Source organism: Haemaphysalis longicornis, unplaced genomic scaffold (assembly GCF_048455015.1).
Source record: "Haemaphysalis longicornis isolate Haplotype H1 unplaced genomic scaffold, Haemaphysalis longicornis Haplotype H1 scaffold_6, whole genome shotgun sequence".
Classification (NCBI taxonomy): Eukaryota; Metazoa; Arthropoda; class Arachnida; order Ixodida; family Ixodidae; genus Haemaphysalis; species Haemaphysalis longicornis.
The window spans coordinates 184,849,825-184,866,079 of record NW_027526407.1 but is presented as its reverse complement, the minus strand read 5'-3'; positions in this window follow the sequence as shown (position 1 = coordinate 184,866,079).

Genomic DNA, 16,255 nt, shown 5'->3' with positions numbered 1-16,255 from the left:
TCCCCCTCTCCCCCGCACGTCGCTTCCGGAGCCGACCCTTTCAGTGCGTTGCTATATTGCGATCACTTATTGCGCCATGTGAGCACAATATCCGGACGCCAGTGTTATAAGTTGAAGGATAAATCCAACGATGCACCCGGCTACAAAACCGCAGCAGTAAATCCACACCTAGAATCTTTTGCGAACTGCCAATGGAAGCTTGGCTGCCAGAGTAAATCCATACCAGGCCTTCTGTTTTCGAGCCATTCACTGGCACGTAAAGTGGTTGCCAATTTACGAGGCCGGTTAATTTTGCACCAAAATATAATCATCAGCCGCACCTGACGTGTTGTTTAAGCCTATTATTTGAGACAGAAAATAAGCTTCAAGTTATCAAATCTTTGTCTCATATGGTGGAACTCTGGGCATGATATACTAGTGCCGCCAGGTAGTGTACGTAGTGTCTCCGCCCATAACCAGGCGTGACAATTTAGTAGAAAAAAACATTATACAGGCAAATTGCACAGTAGCCCGGTGCAGTGCGAGAAGGTTTGTTCTGTAGTGACAACGCGCGTAATAATTGCACCTACACCAAAAAAGCATGAAATAGAAGCCGCAAGTGAAAATCTCGGGATTCGTTCTTAACGAACATCTGACGCTGTTAATGTACAAATTTCAAGTTGCTTTTCCAGCAAGGCAGAAATTTTGTGGTGTCAACCACATCACATTGACCATATAACTCTGCGGTAGCAAGGCTTTCTTAACGTTCCGGCTACCTCAGTCTATTAGAAAATTCTTTAAGCTGAAGCGCATATTTCGTAGAAGAAATACAGAAACGGACATTAGGAAAACCAGTTAAAAACAGTCACAAAAACCAGAGTCAAAATTCGGTCCTCTTTGGTTCATCTGAGTTTAGCGGGCTGGTAAAACCACAGCATGGCCAGACGCTCAATTTGTTGCACTCGTCGCTAGCAAGTGTTCTGCAAGCGGTTGCTGTTTCCGCGTGTTGTACCCTATAATTTGCCTCGTTGTACTGAGGTTGGTGCGCTATTACCGTCGTTTTGAATTTCTCTTTTGTAGCTTCCTCTGTGACTTGTGTTTCTGTCCACGCCCACAACCGACATAATATATGGACATGTTTCCGGACGAGAATAAACAAATTCGGGTGGGATATAAGTGCAGTAGGAGGGATAAGACTCTCTGAGTCACGGCTGCAAGTTACAAAAACTGGAAGGTTTTGCACAGCGTCCCGCCTACATATGAGTACTGCGTAGCGAGTTCAGCTGTGAAAGCATGCGCTATAGCTCCACACATTATTCATCCACACAAGGCAACGGCAAAGGGTTGCTTCGGAAGACTTATCAGTGTTTCTATAAATATATGTTGGGAAATGTTTTAGACCTGCACAAGTAAAAGCAAACAAGAACACCTCATAAATGAGTCACGAACAACGTCAAAAATCCAAAGTGTTGGTAAGGCGAGTGCTCTATATACCCAGCTACTTCTTAGCGGTCGTTTACATTGAAAATTTCAATACTGTACGACCTCAGACATATCAACGTGTGTTGTAGCAACCGAGGTGGTTCGTAGTTTGTATTCTGAGCTTGTAAATGCTGCATTTTTACTCATAATATTGGACTAATTAAGGTTTCGAGTAGTTTAAGCTTGCTGATTACAACCCATAAGTGGAATGTTAGGTCAGAAAATTGCAGCAAACTAACACAACAGTATTCTCGATGAGAGGTGGTGTGGTTTTCGTAGTGTTGGTATGTCCATAAATCTTTGTTTATCCCGAAATAGAACACGGTTTCTTTGTTTCATTGAAAGCAGAATAAAAATGTACTCAAAGCGTGAATGTTCATAATATTAATTAAGTGGTACTTCGACATTGAATAGTGTCCTAAATAATATGTGCGGGTATACCCATAAAAAGGATCTATGTCCCTTAAATGTAACATTTGTTTTCGGCGATAGCAATTAAAACAGGCATGGATACTAAGAAAAGGATATTGCGTGTACTTATGCGAGATAACTAGTGTCTTTTTGTTACTTCAAACGACATGTTTTCCACATCTGTTAAAAATGTGAATATATGGCTCACTTGGTGGTTACAGGGATGTATTGGCGAAACTAAAGCATTGCAGTGTGAAGGCGATAATTTTTAGCTTCCGGTAATTTATGAGGAGGTTGCTCGTCAAAATGTTGGGCTTTTTCTGTAGTCAACGGTGATAATTAGTGCACCGTAGTGCGCATACCTGCGAAAGCCCTCTGTAAGACAAAACGACACTTTCGAGCTTTGGAGTGTTCTGATGTAAGAAAAAAACGTTTTGTCCCTGAAACATCTGTATTGTTAATCTGCTGCTTTATTGATGGTTTCTGTCGTTCTGCGAACAAGCCTTTCTTTCCAATATGTTTTACGAAAATATACCGAGTAGCAGGTTTATTTCTTGGGTAATTACACATTTGCGTTTGGAATGCTAATTTATTTTGTTTGCTTTTCTTTCACTAAAAAACATAAAGCCTGGACACACAGTTGACAACATATGCATGTGAGGTACAATAAAGTAGTATGCTTAACAAACTCGTGGAAGATTTTCACCTCAGCAACCATTTTGATTGTGTTGCAGAAAATTTGATTTTCGGCAGGATTTCCAGTGGGTGTTCCTAGATAACAACGGCAGAAGAGGCGCCCGACTCGTGATTCAGCAAAATATAGATATAGAAGCCACTCAAGGCATGTTTTGTGGCATTGGTTTAGGTTTGGAAACCAAATGCTATATATTAATTAATGTCGCATTAGGGTTGGGTTTCATGGGATGCAGCGGTCAAATGTGGCCGCTGAGGTATATTTCTCAGTGATTCACCAGTGCATAGACCAGAAGAATAATTAAACCAGAGAATTGTCCAATGACTTTCTAGTTCAGCGTGCATAAATTACGGCGTTTAGAGAGCAGTTTAAAGCGAACACCAATGTGTTTTTAGTTTAAGTGACAATTGTTGAAAAAACCAGGTTAGGTACTACGAGGTTTTCCTAAATCGAAATTTCAAGGTATAGTGTAGACCGTTCTACTGTTGGTGTAAGACGTGTCGAGCATAGTTTTCAGCTCAAGCCTAAAATATGCTCAAAATTACAGTGGACAGCTAGGAAAGGGCGGGGAGTGCAGCATAAGGCTTCTGCGTTTTTATGTTCTGTAATAATTTTTCTGTCTTGACACTTTCTGTCATGTCATTTTTATTCGCAGTTATATTTTACAAAATACCCGCAGCGTCTGAGGTATTGCAAGCACGCAACGAGGGTATTACAAGAAAACGATGGCTTACCTAGGTAGCGCAGCAACAGCACTACAGCCATTGCACTAACACCAATACCAGAAAACCGAAAGGTGCTTAAATTTTACCCACATGCATTTGATTTTTGCAATGTACAAACACCATAAAAAGAAGGTAATAATAATCTGCCTATTATTATTTTACTTAGGTAGCTGTATATTTAGTGTACTGCGCGAAGGTTCCGTTTACAACCGGTTATTTATGCCGAAATGGTGGTTATATTACGCACTCACTTGTGATTAAAGGGTAAAAATGATTATGAAACAGGAATCTGCTCACGCACAGTATAAAAAATAAAACAAATACCTTGAATCAAGAAGGTAATGCGATTAGAGATGCATCACATAAACCCTAAAAAATTCGATTACATATCAACTGCAATTTCTCTGGTAAAGGTTTGAACCGAAAACTAGTTAAAGCTTCCTAAAAGAATTTCGAAAATATGTGCACGCAGTGTAAGATAAGTGATGTTCAGTATTTGAATGCTGCTATTTCTAAAAATTATATAACTAGTTCGCGACATGGGTAAACGATCGCAATAAAAACCACGTGTGATAAGTAAACAGAAGACTAAGGAAACAGTGATATGGCAATCTGTACGTTTACGAAGGTTAAGCTCAATTACAGACCCTGAATATGGCCTTAAAATTTTATTCCCTGACAACCCTGATGCCTAGCCAACTGACCTGGATAAAATTTATTTGTGGTGCAATGCTGGTAGTGAAGCTTTACGTAAGTAAATGCAAATCGATGAAGATCTCTAGCAACGTATTAAAAGCTAACACCTCCTCGTACTCACTTAACAACTCAGCACTTAAGAACGTTTCATCTTACAACTTCGGTATTGCCATCTCTAATACCCTTTCGTGGCAGTCTCACGTTGATAATATAAAATGCAACGATAACCGTACTCCTGGCTATTTGCGTCGAAATATTTGCCTTGCTCCGGAAAACCAAAACCTTTTCCTTTACGAAACACTAGTGTGGCCAAAACGGGAATATGCTTCATTAATTTTAGATCCTCACACTAAGATGTTCATAGATATCATTGAATTCATTCAGAATCGCTCTGCACGTTTGATAATGCATAATTACATTCGTACTGCGAGTGTTGCATCAATAAAAGCAAATCTCAACCTGCCTCACCTTTTCCTATGACAGAAACATTCACGTCTTTGTGTCTTTTATAAGAGATATCGTTCTAACATAGCCATCTCCGATTCATTGTTTTTCCCCCAACCTACATACCATGACGCAGTGATCACCAATACAAAGTCGGCATTACTTTCTGCCCTATGAAGCTATATTTCAACTCTTTCGTTCCCAAAACATTCAGCGACTGGAACCTTCTTCCCGTTTTCATCGAATCATTCAGAGAACCAACGCCTTAAAAACGGCCATTTTTATCACTGAATTGTAATGTATTGTAACATTGCCTTTTGGATGCGACGCATCTCTTGCCCTCAGGCATGTCCCTCCTGCGTCGGCGTAGTCCTGCATCCGCACACTAGCTGCGCATGCGCGACACTCCTCCCGTCTTTTCTTTGACAGCTGTGCGCGCAACGCTCCAACTCCGCCTCATTATCATAAACCACAGCTGCGTGCGCGCGTCGCTCGGTTCGCTCCGCTCCTGTCACGCAAGTGTGCGCATGCGCGACTCTCCTCCGTTGTCTCATCTCCTTGAGGCGATGTGAATATAAAGCGGGTATCGCGCTGCGGCGGTTCAGTCAGCGCTCGCTCTCGTTCGACTCGATTGATTGATTGATTGTAGGATTTTAACGCGCCGACGCAGCGCAGGCGATGAGGCGCGCCGTAGTGGAGGGCTCCGGATTAAGTTTCACCACCTGGGGATCTTTACAGTGCGCCGAAATCTCGTACACACGGGCGTTTTTGCTTTTCGCCTCCATCAGAAAAGCAGCCGCCGCGGCCGGGAATCGAACCCGCGACCTCGTGCTCAGCAGCGCAACGCCTTAGCCACTGAGCCACCGCGGCTGGTCTCGTTCGACTCCGTGCCACTGTGCTTGACGACTGCGTGCTTGACTTAATTCTTCCAATGAAGACGTGATGGAAGTGACGGTCCCTTCATGAAAAGTAAAATTACGCCCATCTTCCCGCGTATGAGAACACCCGCATGTGATGGAATGCATCATACACGTTCACAATACGTTTCACCCGAATAAGAGAATCAACCCAATAGAAACGCCAATTGAACCCCCCGATGCATCGCACCACACCAGGGTTCCCTCCTGGCAAGATGGGCGTAATTTTTGCGGTATGTTTCCCTTCTTTTAGGTGCGGACACCTTAGGACAGCACACTGTCCGTACAGCGCCGTCCGCCCTGCATTTACAGTCGCAGAACCCACACATCAACCGTCAGGATTCGAGCCTGTGTCTCGTAGACCATACAGAATTAGTGTAAGTCGTCTTACCCATTGGGCTATTACCGTGACTTTTTTTTCTTTAATGCATAGAAATTTTAGCAAACTTTAATACACTAGACACTTAACACACATAAGAACTACATAGAAATAGGACATCAATCGAACAAAGTTTGAAACTAAGGCAAGCACACGCACGCATCCAAACGAGGCAGCCACTCCAGTGGATCACTGTGCCCAGCCTAAACGCTCCGCACCAATGCCGCCTTTTCCCCAAAAAATGCTCGTCGTTGGACTAGGGGTTCCGCATGCCGATCAGTCAAGCGGGGCTTCCACAAGCTAAGCAATGCGAGAACAAAAACGTCATTTAAATGCGAGAACATAATGCGAGAACATAACTTATTTAAATGGCAGGAAGCGAATGGTGTGTGGGGTGATGTCAATGGCGTTTTTAGTGTCCGCTGCAAACCGTCCCACAAGAACACCGCGACCAGGCACAACACAAAACAAGAATCAACTGTCTCTGGTTGATTGCAGAGGCGACAGTTGTCCGACCAAGGAATAGACATTCCCTTTTCCCGCAGCCTTGTCCTAATTGGGAGTGTGGAAGAATGAAGTTTGAAGAAAAACGTTTGTGCATTTGGCGGAATACACATACTCATTACGCAATTAAAACATTGCTTTTCTGATGGCAAAGTAAGACTGGCGATAAATAGGCACCGGGAATAGACTTTCAATACCAGTGATTGTCATAGTTTTCTTTGACTCAGTACCCGAGAATCAAACAGCTTACTCTCTAGCCCCTAAGGATGCGCAGTACCTTAGGACCTCACAATGTCCGTCCGCGTCCATCCGCGCGCACACCACCATCAAGCCAAAATCAAGCGAAATTCGATTTCAGCCGTAACATGGAGTGTCATTTGGCGAATATTCAATGTGCAACTCTCGGCTGAAACCATAATGAAGATCGGAGCGCAAATCGGATAAGACTCGAGGCGAAACTTGGATGTCACTTGGAGTCCCCGTAGCCTACCCCCTCGCAAGCATCCACGCAGTGGAGGTGCTGCCTTTTCTGTTAGCCTAGTGCTCACTGTAAGGTTCAATGTCTTGGGAGTAAAAAGATGAAATGAAATGAGAACTACTAAAAACTGGCTAAAACCAGACTGGTTTAACGATGAAACGTTACAAGGACACCAATAACGAAGAACCCACGCAAGAGGTAGCTTTTCGCTCCCTTGAAGGAAAACCCGCGTTGACTCCTATTTTACCGCCCCGGACCACACCAAAGACTTTCTATTATGCACCAACATGTCGAACACAAATCTGGGTACCATTCTCCTACAAGCAAGAGAGGACAACCTTTTGCATCAAGTTGCCTATTTAAGCGAGAACCTCCTCCCGCGTGAGAATCGTTATTCCATTACTGAGCGCTACTGCCTAACACTTGTTTTGGCCATGGAAAAGTATTCTTTGTACCTTAAGAACTCATCATTCAGTTTAACCACCAACCACTACAGTATTCGCAATCCGCAAAGCATGTTTTTGACGTGACTGTAGCAATGGAGCGTTTTATTACAAGAATATAACTTCATTGTCAACTACATAAAATGGAGTGAGAACATAGGAGCTGATTACCTCAGCAGGGCTTAGAGGAAACTTTCGAACGCAGTCCTATCTCCTATTTGAGTTTTACACGCGGTTGAAAATTTGTAAATATTATATCGACATTTTCCTCTTCAGTGTGAGTGACTCCCCAGCGTCCGCAGTTTCTGGTAAAGTTTTGGGACCACTTTCTCGAAATGGTCGTGATTGTGGGGATGTACTGTGCTGGAACGTGGTGGTGTGGGGTTTACCAGGCGAAGAAAGACGACGCGTGTGCCTCTACCAATTAAGCGAAGGAAGAAAACGGCATGTGCTCGCGCTTTTGGTTGCCGGAATCTCCTGAAAGGCGGGTTAGGTACCTGGTGTGCCGGGTTCCTGAATTGGGACTGCCAGAGCACCCCACCGTGTGCCGTGTGCACCCCACTACAAATCTCTGTTGCCGCGGATTTCTTCCTCATTGCTTGGATCTGCACTTTTATTTGTTCCAGAGTTCAGTGACATAACATTTAAACGGCGCTCCTATGCGGCTTAGTAAAACCAGAAAATATGGCTACTTTCTTCTTAATCCTTAACCTGATGGTAAGTGGGGTACTGGAGCTCCCTGCCAGTATGACAGAGAGAGACCCAGTCTGTGGTTAGTGCCAAATACTCCGACGGGCACCGCGGGTGGTTCGTTACACTCCCCGTATAAATACCTACGTTACCATGGTTTATTTCAGCTTATGTTTCATAGAAGGGTTAGACCATGTCTCCTCTGTTCTTACCTTGAAGAGGCAAGTTGTCTAGTGTGGGAATGCCTTAAAGCGCAAGTTTATTTCGTGAATCAAGAAATAGGGGAAATGTATCATGGTTCCGCCATGGGACTTTGAAATAAGAGGAAAGTGATATGAATGCGGGAACAGGTGTATTTGGCCATGCGTCAAGTAGAGGAGTTCTCGCCTCGTACCTTTAAATAAAACTGCTAACGAATTTGTTTGGTTCGAATGTTTTACAGTAGCAATTATCGTTTTATTTCAAAATTTTGTTACATTTACAGTAAAGTAAATATGTGCGTTTCAAGCATATACCTCACTAAAATATTCCCTATTACAGTATCCTGTTGATTGATTACTATAAAAAACCTGCAACCCGAGACTTAAGGTTTATTTTAGCTTTTCGTGTAGACCATTTGATTATTTACGTTATCATCCAACTCAATGGCGCTACAATATTTTTGTACGCATTAACGAACGCGAAGCGGATTCGTCTTGATCCAACGGCCGGCGGGGACTACAGTGTTTTAAACCTAAGGGTAGAATATTGTGAGAAAACTATTATTGACAGTGCCTTTCTTCTTTCCAACGTAGAAGCGTCATGAACATTCTTTTGTTATTAGGAGTTCGAAGTGGCAAGATTTGTATAAAACAACCTTCTGGGTAGTACTTTGTGTAACCACTCGCTGGATAGTTTAAAGTCTGATTGAAGATCAAGTGGCTTCGCCAATTAGCTTGTGCAATATTAGTGCTACTTGGGCTCTCGAATGTTTCCTGCGGTTAAAAAAACATTTTTGTCGGTGAGAGAAGTATAAGCCTTAGTGTCTAAACAGTATGGTCATTCTTGCAAGGAAGAACTACTACTTAATAAATCAACAAAAAATCATGGCAAGGTGGCATTTTCCATTTTCAGAACCTGAGCGTTTTGTGATGCCTGCTTCTTTAGGACCTTCCGCACCGAGATATGGATTGCTCAAGAGAACGCTCATATTCTTGGTTTTAAATTCCTATAAGCGCAATTTAAATCATTATGGAAGAGCAAACGTTTTATAAAACCTTTTGGCGAACAACAAGAAAAAAAAACATTGTGCGGACAGCAAGGCTGCCCACAAAACTTCGCTTTGCGCCAGTGCAGTATTAGCCACAATGCGGAGACCTCTTTGGGAAGCGCTAACATTAAAATAATAAAAAAAAGCGATTAGCCTGAGCAGTTTGTTGGAACAAAATAGCCGTTTATTTAGCCGAACTGCACGTTTTCACTTGCCTCGGGGCAAATTACAGCGAGATACGTCGTCGAACCACTTTAGGCATACAAAATTGTTGTAGCAATCCTCGTCAACATGACACTGTAAAATAACCACATCCAACATAAAAAACTCCGATTACAAGCATAAAAACGTTAAGAATAAAAATTGACGTAATAAAATTGCGATGATTTCAGTTTCTTTAATAGTCTGTAAACTGCAGGTTCTGGAATATTCATAACTACCACTGTTCCTCAAATTTAAAGTATCTTAGTAAAACAGTATTCTATAAGTTGCGCTTGTGCTGCATGATTAAAAGCGCAGAGTATCACAGATAAAAACACTTCAGAAAACACCAAATAAATGTGGTGTTTTTCTCGCAAAGTATTGTGGATAAAGCGACCTACTATCGGTAGTCAACTTAAACACTGGTAATCTAGGGCGTGTCCGCAATGTTGTACCTTTCAAACTTCCTGCTATTTCATAAGAAAAGCTCTCGAGATAAAAAGGTGAAGTGAAGTGAAGTGAGGTGAAGTAAAATTTATTTGCTTTTCATAGAAAAGAGGGGACCGAGGCAAAAGGCGGCTAAGCCTGACGAGGCCTCAGTACCCTAAGCCTGTACAGATGCCTGTACAGTAGTACAGATGCAAATGCAAAAACACTTAATACATAGAATGGGCAGCAATCAAAATACAAAAGTATTATATAAGCAGTAACACTTACTAGAATACAAAACATGTGCACAATCATGGGCAAATACAAATTGATACTTGTACGAGTTCAATTTCGTACATACGGATGAAATAAAGTAAATCATTCGACTTAAGTACTTGTGTGATAAAGATAGAACAATAGATATATGCACTTACATCAATGTACACACATACATACACATACGCATATATATCAAAGACGGTAAGCTGCAGTTTTACATTAGAATTTCACCTTCAATCAGATGCTGTTTGGTCTTTTTTTAACATGTTTTCAGATAAAAAAAACTCATCAAGAAAGGGGAATTTGTTTAGCGCATTGGGCACTTGACAACTCAGTTTTTGTTCACCGTAGTTTGTTCGCGTTCGCGGAACTCTTATTTTTACTACGCGAAGATTGTAACCTATGTTGCTATCAGGAACCGAGTACAAACGATTCTGGTGAATGTATTGAAGAAGCCACAGGTAGTACACTTGGTCGGCTTTTAATATGGAGTGTTTTACAAATAATGGTTGCAAGCGTAAGTTTTGTGGTGCACCATAATATCCCTCAATAGCCGGCAAGGCTCTTTTTTGCAGGACAAGCAATTTTTGGTAATTGGAAGACGTGGTCGTACCCCAAACGAGATTACAATAAGAAAGTCTTGAAAAAAACAGGGCAATATACATAGACACTTTTAACCAAACAGGCAGTAGATTAGAAATCCTATAAAATAGGCCAACAATTTTACTTAGTTCAGAAGTAAGTTTGGAAATATGAACAGACCACGAAAGGTTTTCATTAAACCACACACCAAGAAATTTTTGGGAACAAACTTCATTGATTGTTATACTGTCATAATGAATATGCATACAATTAGTTTCCACGGTGTTGATGGGCTTGAAAATAATATACTTTGTTTTGCTTATATTTAAAGTTAGCTTATTCTTGTGTAACCAATCACGAAGGTTGAATAAATAAGCATTGACCATATTTTGAAGCGCCGGTAATGAACAGGAAGAGAAAAAAAAGATTAGTGTCATCAGCGTACATCACCAGATCGGGATAGTTATGTATGCCGGCTAGGTCATTGATATATGTAATGAATAATAACGGACCTAGTACTGATCCCTGTGGGACACCATGCTTAACCACCTGTATATCAAAGGATATGTTATTTTTTCAAACACATTTGGACCTATTGCTCAGATAACTCAGCAATAGGTTCAACGCATTACCTCTAACCCCATACTTACAAAGTTTCTTAAGAAGGGTCTCATGGTGTACGCAATCAAATGCCGTGCGAAAATCTAAAAATAGGCCAATGGTACATTTTTTTTTGTTTTCAATGTTATCTATAATTTTGTCTTTAACAACTAACAGTGCTTGCTCTGTTTTCTTATTTTTCGTGAACCCATATTGTGAATCAACAATCACGTTATATTTGTGCAGAAAATCGGATATCCTAGAATTGATAATACCTTCAAAAATTTTTGACAACACAGGCAGAACAGAAATTGGTCGGTAATTCGACAGTTCATTTATATTGCCTCCTTTATGTACTGGAACGACTCGGGCCAATTTGAGATCTTCAGGAAAAACACCAGTTGACAGCATTAGATTTGCAATGTGTGACAAGACATCGGATATAACGGCGCAAGCGCGCTTTAACGGGATCACTTTTATATCATCGTACCCTGCAGATATGTCATTTTTTAAAGAAAGGAGCAATGTAGGTACTTCTTGAGGAGTTTTAGGCGCGAGTACTATTGAATTGAGTAAGGGAGTGTTGAGACTCAGTGAGCTATTTACAGGAGTTTCCGTGACAAAATTAGGAGAAGCGACATTAATAAAGTAGTCATTCAGGGCATTTGATAGCTCGTGACCAGTTAATTTACCATTTTCTGTAATTATTTCATCAAGTTGCATAGATTTGGTTTTATTGGTCAAGTTGTTGACCTCTCGCCAAACTTTACGACTATCATTTTGAATGCGGGAGAAATTTCTTACATAGTAGTCCGATTTCGCGTTTTTCAGATCTTTGTTGAGTTTATTTCGATATTTTTTATACTCAGCAAGGAGAGTGAGATTTCTGCTGTTGAGATAATTGTGATACATGCTATTTTTCTTCCTGATCTTTGAGTAAAGTGATTGGTTCATCCAAGGCTTTTTAAACTTCTTAGGAATAATTTTTCTTTTATTTCTGGGAAGGCGGTGTTATATTGGGTTATGAACATATCTATGAAAGCAGAATATGCTCCATTGACTTCCGCGATCTTGTATATGGGCTCCCAATTAGTATCTTAGATTCGTTTGTGTAAGTCGTTGAGCGCAAAATTATTGAAATCTCTGATCATGTGGGTAACAGTGTTTTGTATGGCATTCAGTTTGATAGGTATGAAGCAAAATATCGGCAAATGGTCACTAATATCGGAAGATATTACGCCAGACTCAGTGTGCGGAAGCTGTACATTGGAGATACAAACGTCTAATAATGTGGCGGTGTTGCAAAATATTCTAGTCGGTAAAGTGATATAATTAATACATGCATACGAGGAAAGGAGACTCTGCAATTCCCTTGTATGAGCGGCGTCCGATAATAGGTCAATGTTTAGGTAACCCAATAAAATGAAAGGTAGCTTAGTGGAGTCGAGGAAAAGGAAGAGGCTTTCAAAAAATCAAAGAATTGTGATTTGTTACCCTGAGGGGGTCTGTACATAGCAACAACCAATATATTCTTGAGAGATATAGCTAAACATTTAACATTTGGATTTATGATTGTAACATCGCCAATCGCAGAATGTGAGTGACATTTTTTAACATATACAGCAAGACCACCCCCTCTTCCATGGGGCCTGGATAAACCATTGTAAACATAGTTATCGAAGAGCACACATCGCTGTCAGTGCCAAACCATGTTTCTGAGAAAAACATAACGTCGAACTCAACCGACAGTTACCGAAGTAATAAATCAACCTCGCCTCGCTTGTTTTTCATGGTACGAATGTTAACATGGAAGGCTGAAAACAATTTTTTGTTGACACTGCTAAAGCTAGAATTAAAGTGATCGGTTTTGTATCTAATACAGTCAGGTGGAAAATGTATGGTGACAATTCAGGGGTGACGAGCATGCTGCAAACGTCTCATTCTTATTTCGTCATCTTGGTGAAATCACACAAGTCTTGTGCCCTCACAGCGTCCATTTGTTCGTCTTTCCGCACAAAAACCTTTCCTCCGCTCGTCCAGACAAATTTCCATGCCACTTCCTTTTTGCTGGCAATAGCGGCACCAAGCAGCTGTTTGTTGGCCTGAGTAAGATGCTCGTTGACGTACACTGCGTTGGCCTGAGATAAGCGGAGCTGCTTAGTTGTGAGCTTCTGCTTCCTAGCCTTAGCAAGAAGCGCGTGGCGCTTATCTCTCCAGACGAAGCGAAACACAATATTGGTCTCGCGTGGCTTCCGCGTTGGGATTCGGTGACACGTGTCAATGTCATGGCTAGAGACGGGCTCTTTGAGAACGTCGCCGAGTTTTTTGACAACGTCAACAGGATCCTCGTCTGAGCTGATGCCCTTTATTTTCAAGTTATTTAGCCTTGTGTACTGCTCCAGCTCGTCAAATCTCCATGTTAAGCGCTTGTTTTCGTCTTGAAGCGCTTCATTAGATTCGAGCAGATGAGTTATTTCCTGTCGAAGTGCCTTCAGGCCGGCACCGATCGCTTTTGTTTCGTCACATGAATCACTACAAAACTTAGCACTATCTTTCACACTCCGCAACTCGGTTCTCATTTCTCGTTTGAAGTCTTCAAGAGCCTTCATAATCTCCTTAGCGTTGCCAGCCATGTATCAAAGTAAAAGTTTGGCAGCAGTGCGCAGCAATTTAACAAGGGGACACTGTTTCAACAACGCCATAGTCTTACTTGCACAAGAAAGGTAGGTTAGCGAACTTGGAGACCAAGTTCGCCCCTTTACCAAACTGAGCAGCCACCCGTGATGCCGTCCCTTACAAAGATAGCCGATGGTAGCCTCCCACGATGATTGGTGGGCGATGCGGTGATGCTCAAAGAAGCGTTGGAAGCCACGCCGTTGAATCAACAATCTTGGATCCGGCCGGATGCGTGAGCGGCTGCTCTTCCAAAGGGCGCTGTCAACCCACTGCACCCGAGGGGAACACGGGAGTGATCAAACCGAGTGGCGCACGCTGCACCACTCTTGCGTAGTGAACTTGCTGCGATGACCAGTTGTCATAGCCAGGCGTTTCGCTGCTCGTTGAAGGCACACAAACCACACCTTCACTTCAGTGTCGCGAATCCACTTGTCACTGGAGCCAGGAGCAAGGGAAGCTGCGTAGAAGCCAAGTCAAATTCCTAGTTTCATCAAACTTAGCAGATACCGAAGTTTGCGCTAGCAACACTGAAGAAGTCTGGGCTGGCAACGCTGATACCAAGATGGCCGCGCCCACACGCAAAACGGACACGGTAGGTTTTTCTACTTTCTTCGCAAATTCGTGGCCAATTCAGACGCAGTTTCTTGTTTTTTAGCCTAATTGTAAGTTCCGATGGAAGTTTGTGGCAAGGAATGATCGCTGAGGGTGAATTTTCAGCCGGATTCAATCAAAATTCGCTGGTTAGGCTTGACCGCCGCCTTTCTTCTTTTTCGGATAGATTTCAACGGTTCCAGGGGCTCCTGAGGAATAATCTTGTTTTGTCCAGGGTCCAGGATGCTTCATGAGTTTCTGGGGAGTCTTTTCGATCGTTGTACTACTTGAATTTTCTTGAAAAACTTATTTTTGGGCGGAGCCCAGGTGGGAGCCCCCAACAACTGCTTGGCTTGGCTTAACTACTGTTCTTCTATTGAACTACTGTTCAATAGATTAGCTGCTGTTCTTCTATTGAAAAGTAAACCTCAACTTGAGTCGTTTGCTAGTCTGAAATAATTCGGCGTGTGGCCGAGGATGACGTACAGAGAATATCTTCAGTGTGGAAATTGTTTTCGAGTAACAAAAAAACCCTATTTGCATCCCATTACACTTTGTTCCCAGTTCTGGTTAAAACAATGCAATTGTAACAATGAGATAATCTAAAAAACATCATCAATACGAACGGAACGCCAAATGGTTAAAAAACGTTTTTCCACCATGTAGGCAGAAATAGCTACATCATGAATGCTAAATCCTAACTATGGCTTCCAGCATGGCCTCCGCAGATGAGCTGTGCGCGCTTCGACTCACCATCCATGGACATCGACGCTGGCAGGACATGGAAATATATCGAGTAACGCCAGACCACCCCTTTTGCCTGGTACCTCATCTCCACGTCCCCGGTGTTTGGCAATTAAAATGAGGCGGGCACCTGACCCATCGAGGTGCGGGCCTTGCAAACACGGCTGCGGCACATTCAGCGTCTGCTGATTCCACGCGACGGGGCTCCGATAATGAAGATGTTCTGCAGCCGGCCCCACTAGCACGTGGCTGCTCTGATTATTATCTTCCAAGAGGCCATCGAGATGCCCAACCTACCCCGACTGCATCCGCCAACACTAGACACCGGAGAGGCCCTGCATGTCACTACTACCATCCATGTGGCCCGCAACAAGCGGACCACACAATCACAGGCCATCCGCCACGAGACAGCAGCCCTGCTGCAGGCCGAGCTGAACAGCTAATTCCATTTCTTCACGGGCAGCTCCGTCAAGCACAGAGCGTGCAAGGGGGTGGCTGTGTGCGTGGTGCCATAGCTGGGAGCCAGCTGGTGTGGCCGCCTGCCCTTCCCGACTTCCTCTATATGGCCGGAGCTGGGAGCACTGCACCTGACCGCCATCCTCCTCCTCGAGAGGGGTCCCTAGAACCACCCCGGGGTGGCCGTCCTCACCAACTCCCTGACTTCCTTGCTGCTGCTGCACGCGGCCGACCAGCCCAACAAAAGCAGCGGCTACCCAGACCGCCGCCTTCCAGCCAAGCTGCGCCCTATGGCCTCCAGAGGCAGCTACATGCGGCTACAATATCTGCCGGGCCACAGTAGCATCCGGGGCACAGAGGCCGCCGAAGCCCGAGCCATGGAGGCCCACAAGCAAGACGCTCCAGCTCCAAAGACGTCACTGCCTTCAACGAGTCGCGCACTGCCCTGGCCCGCGTGGTGCAGACGATGCACTCCGACCCTCTGGTTGTGAGTGGCATGACACTACAGCCGCTTCCTGCACGCATCAGCAGGAAACCTGCTTCTTGCTTCTCCGAATGCGCGTCGACTACTGCAATGTGGCGAAGCGCCTGCACCGACACGGACGC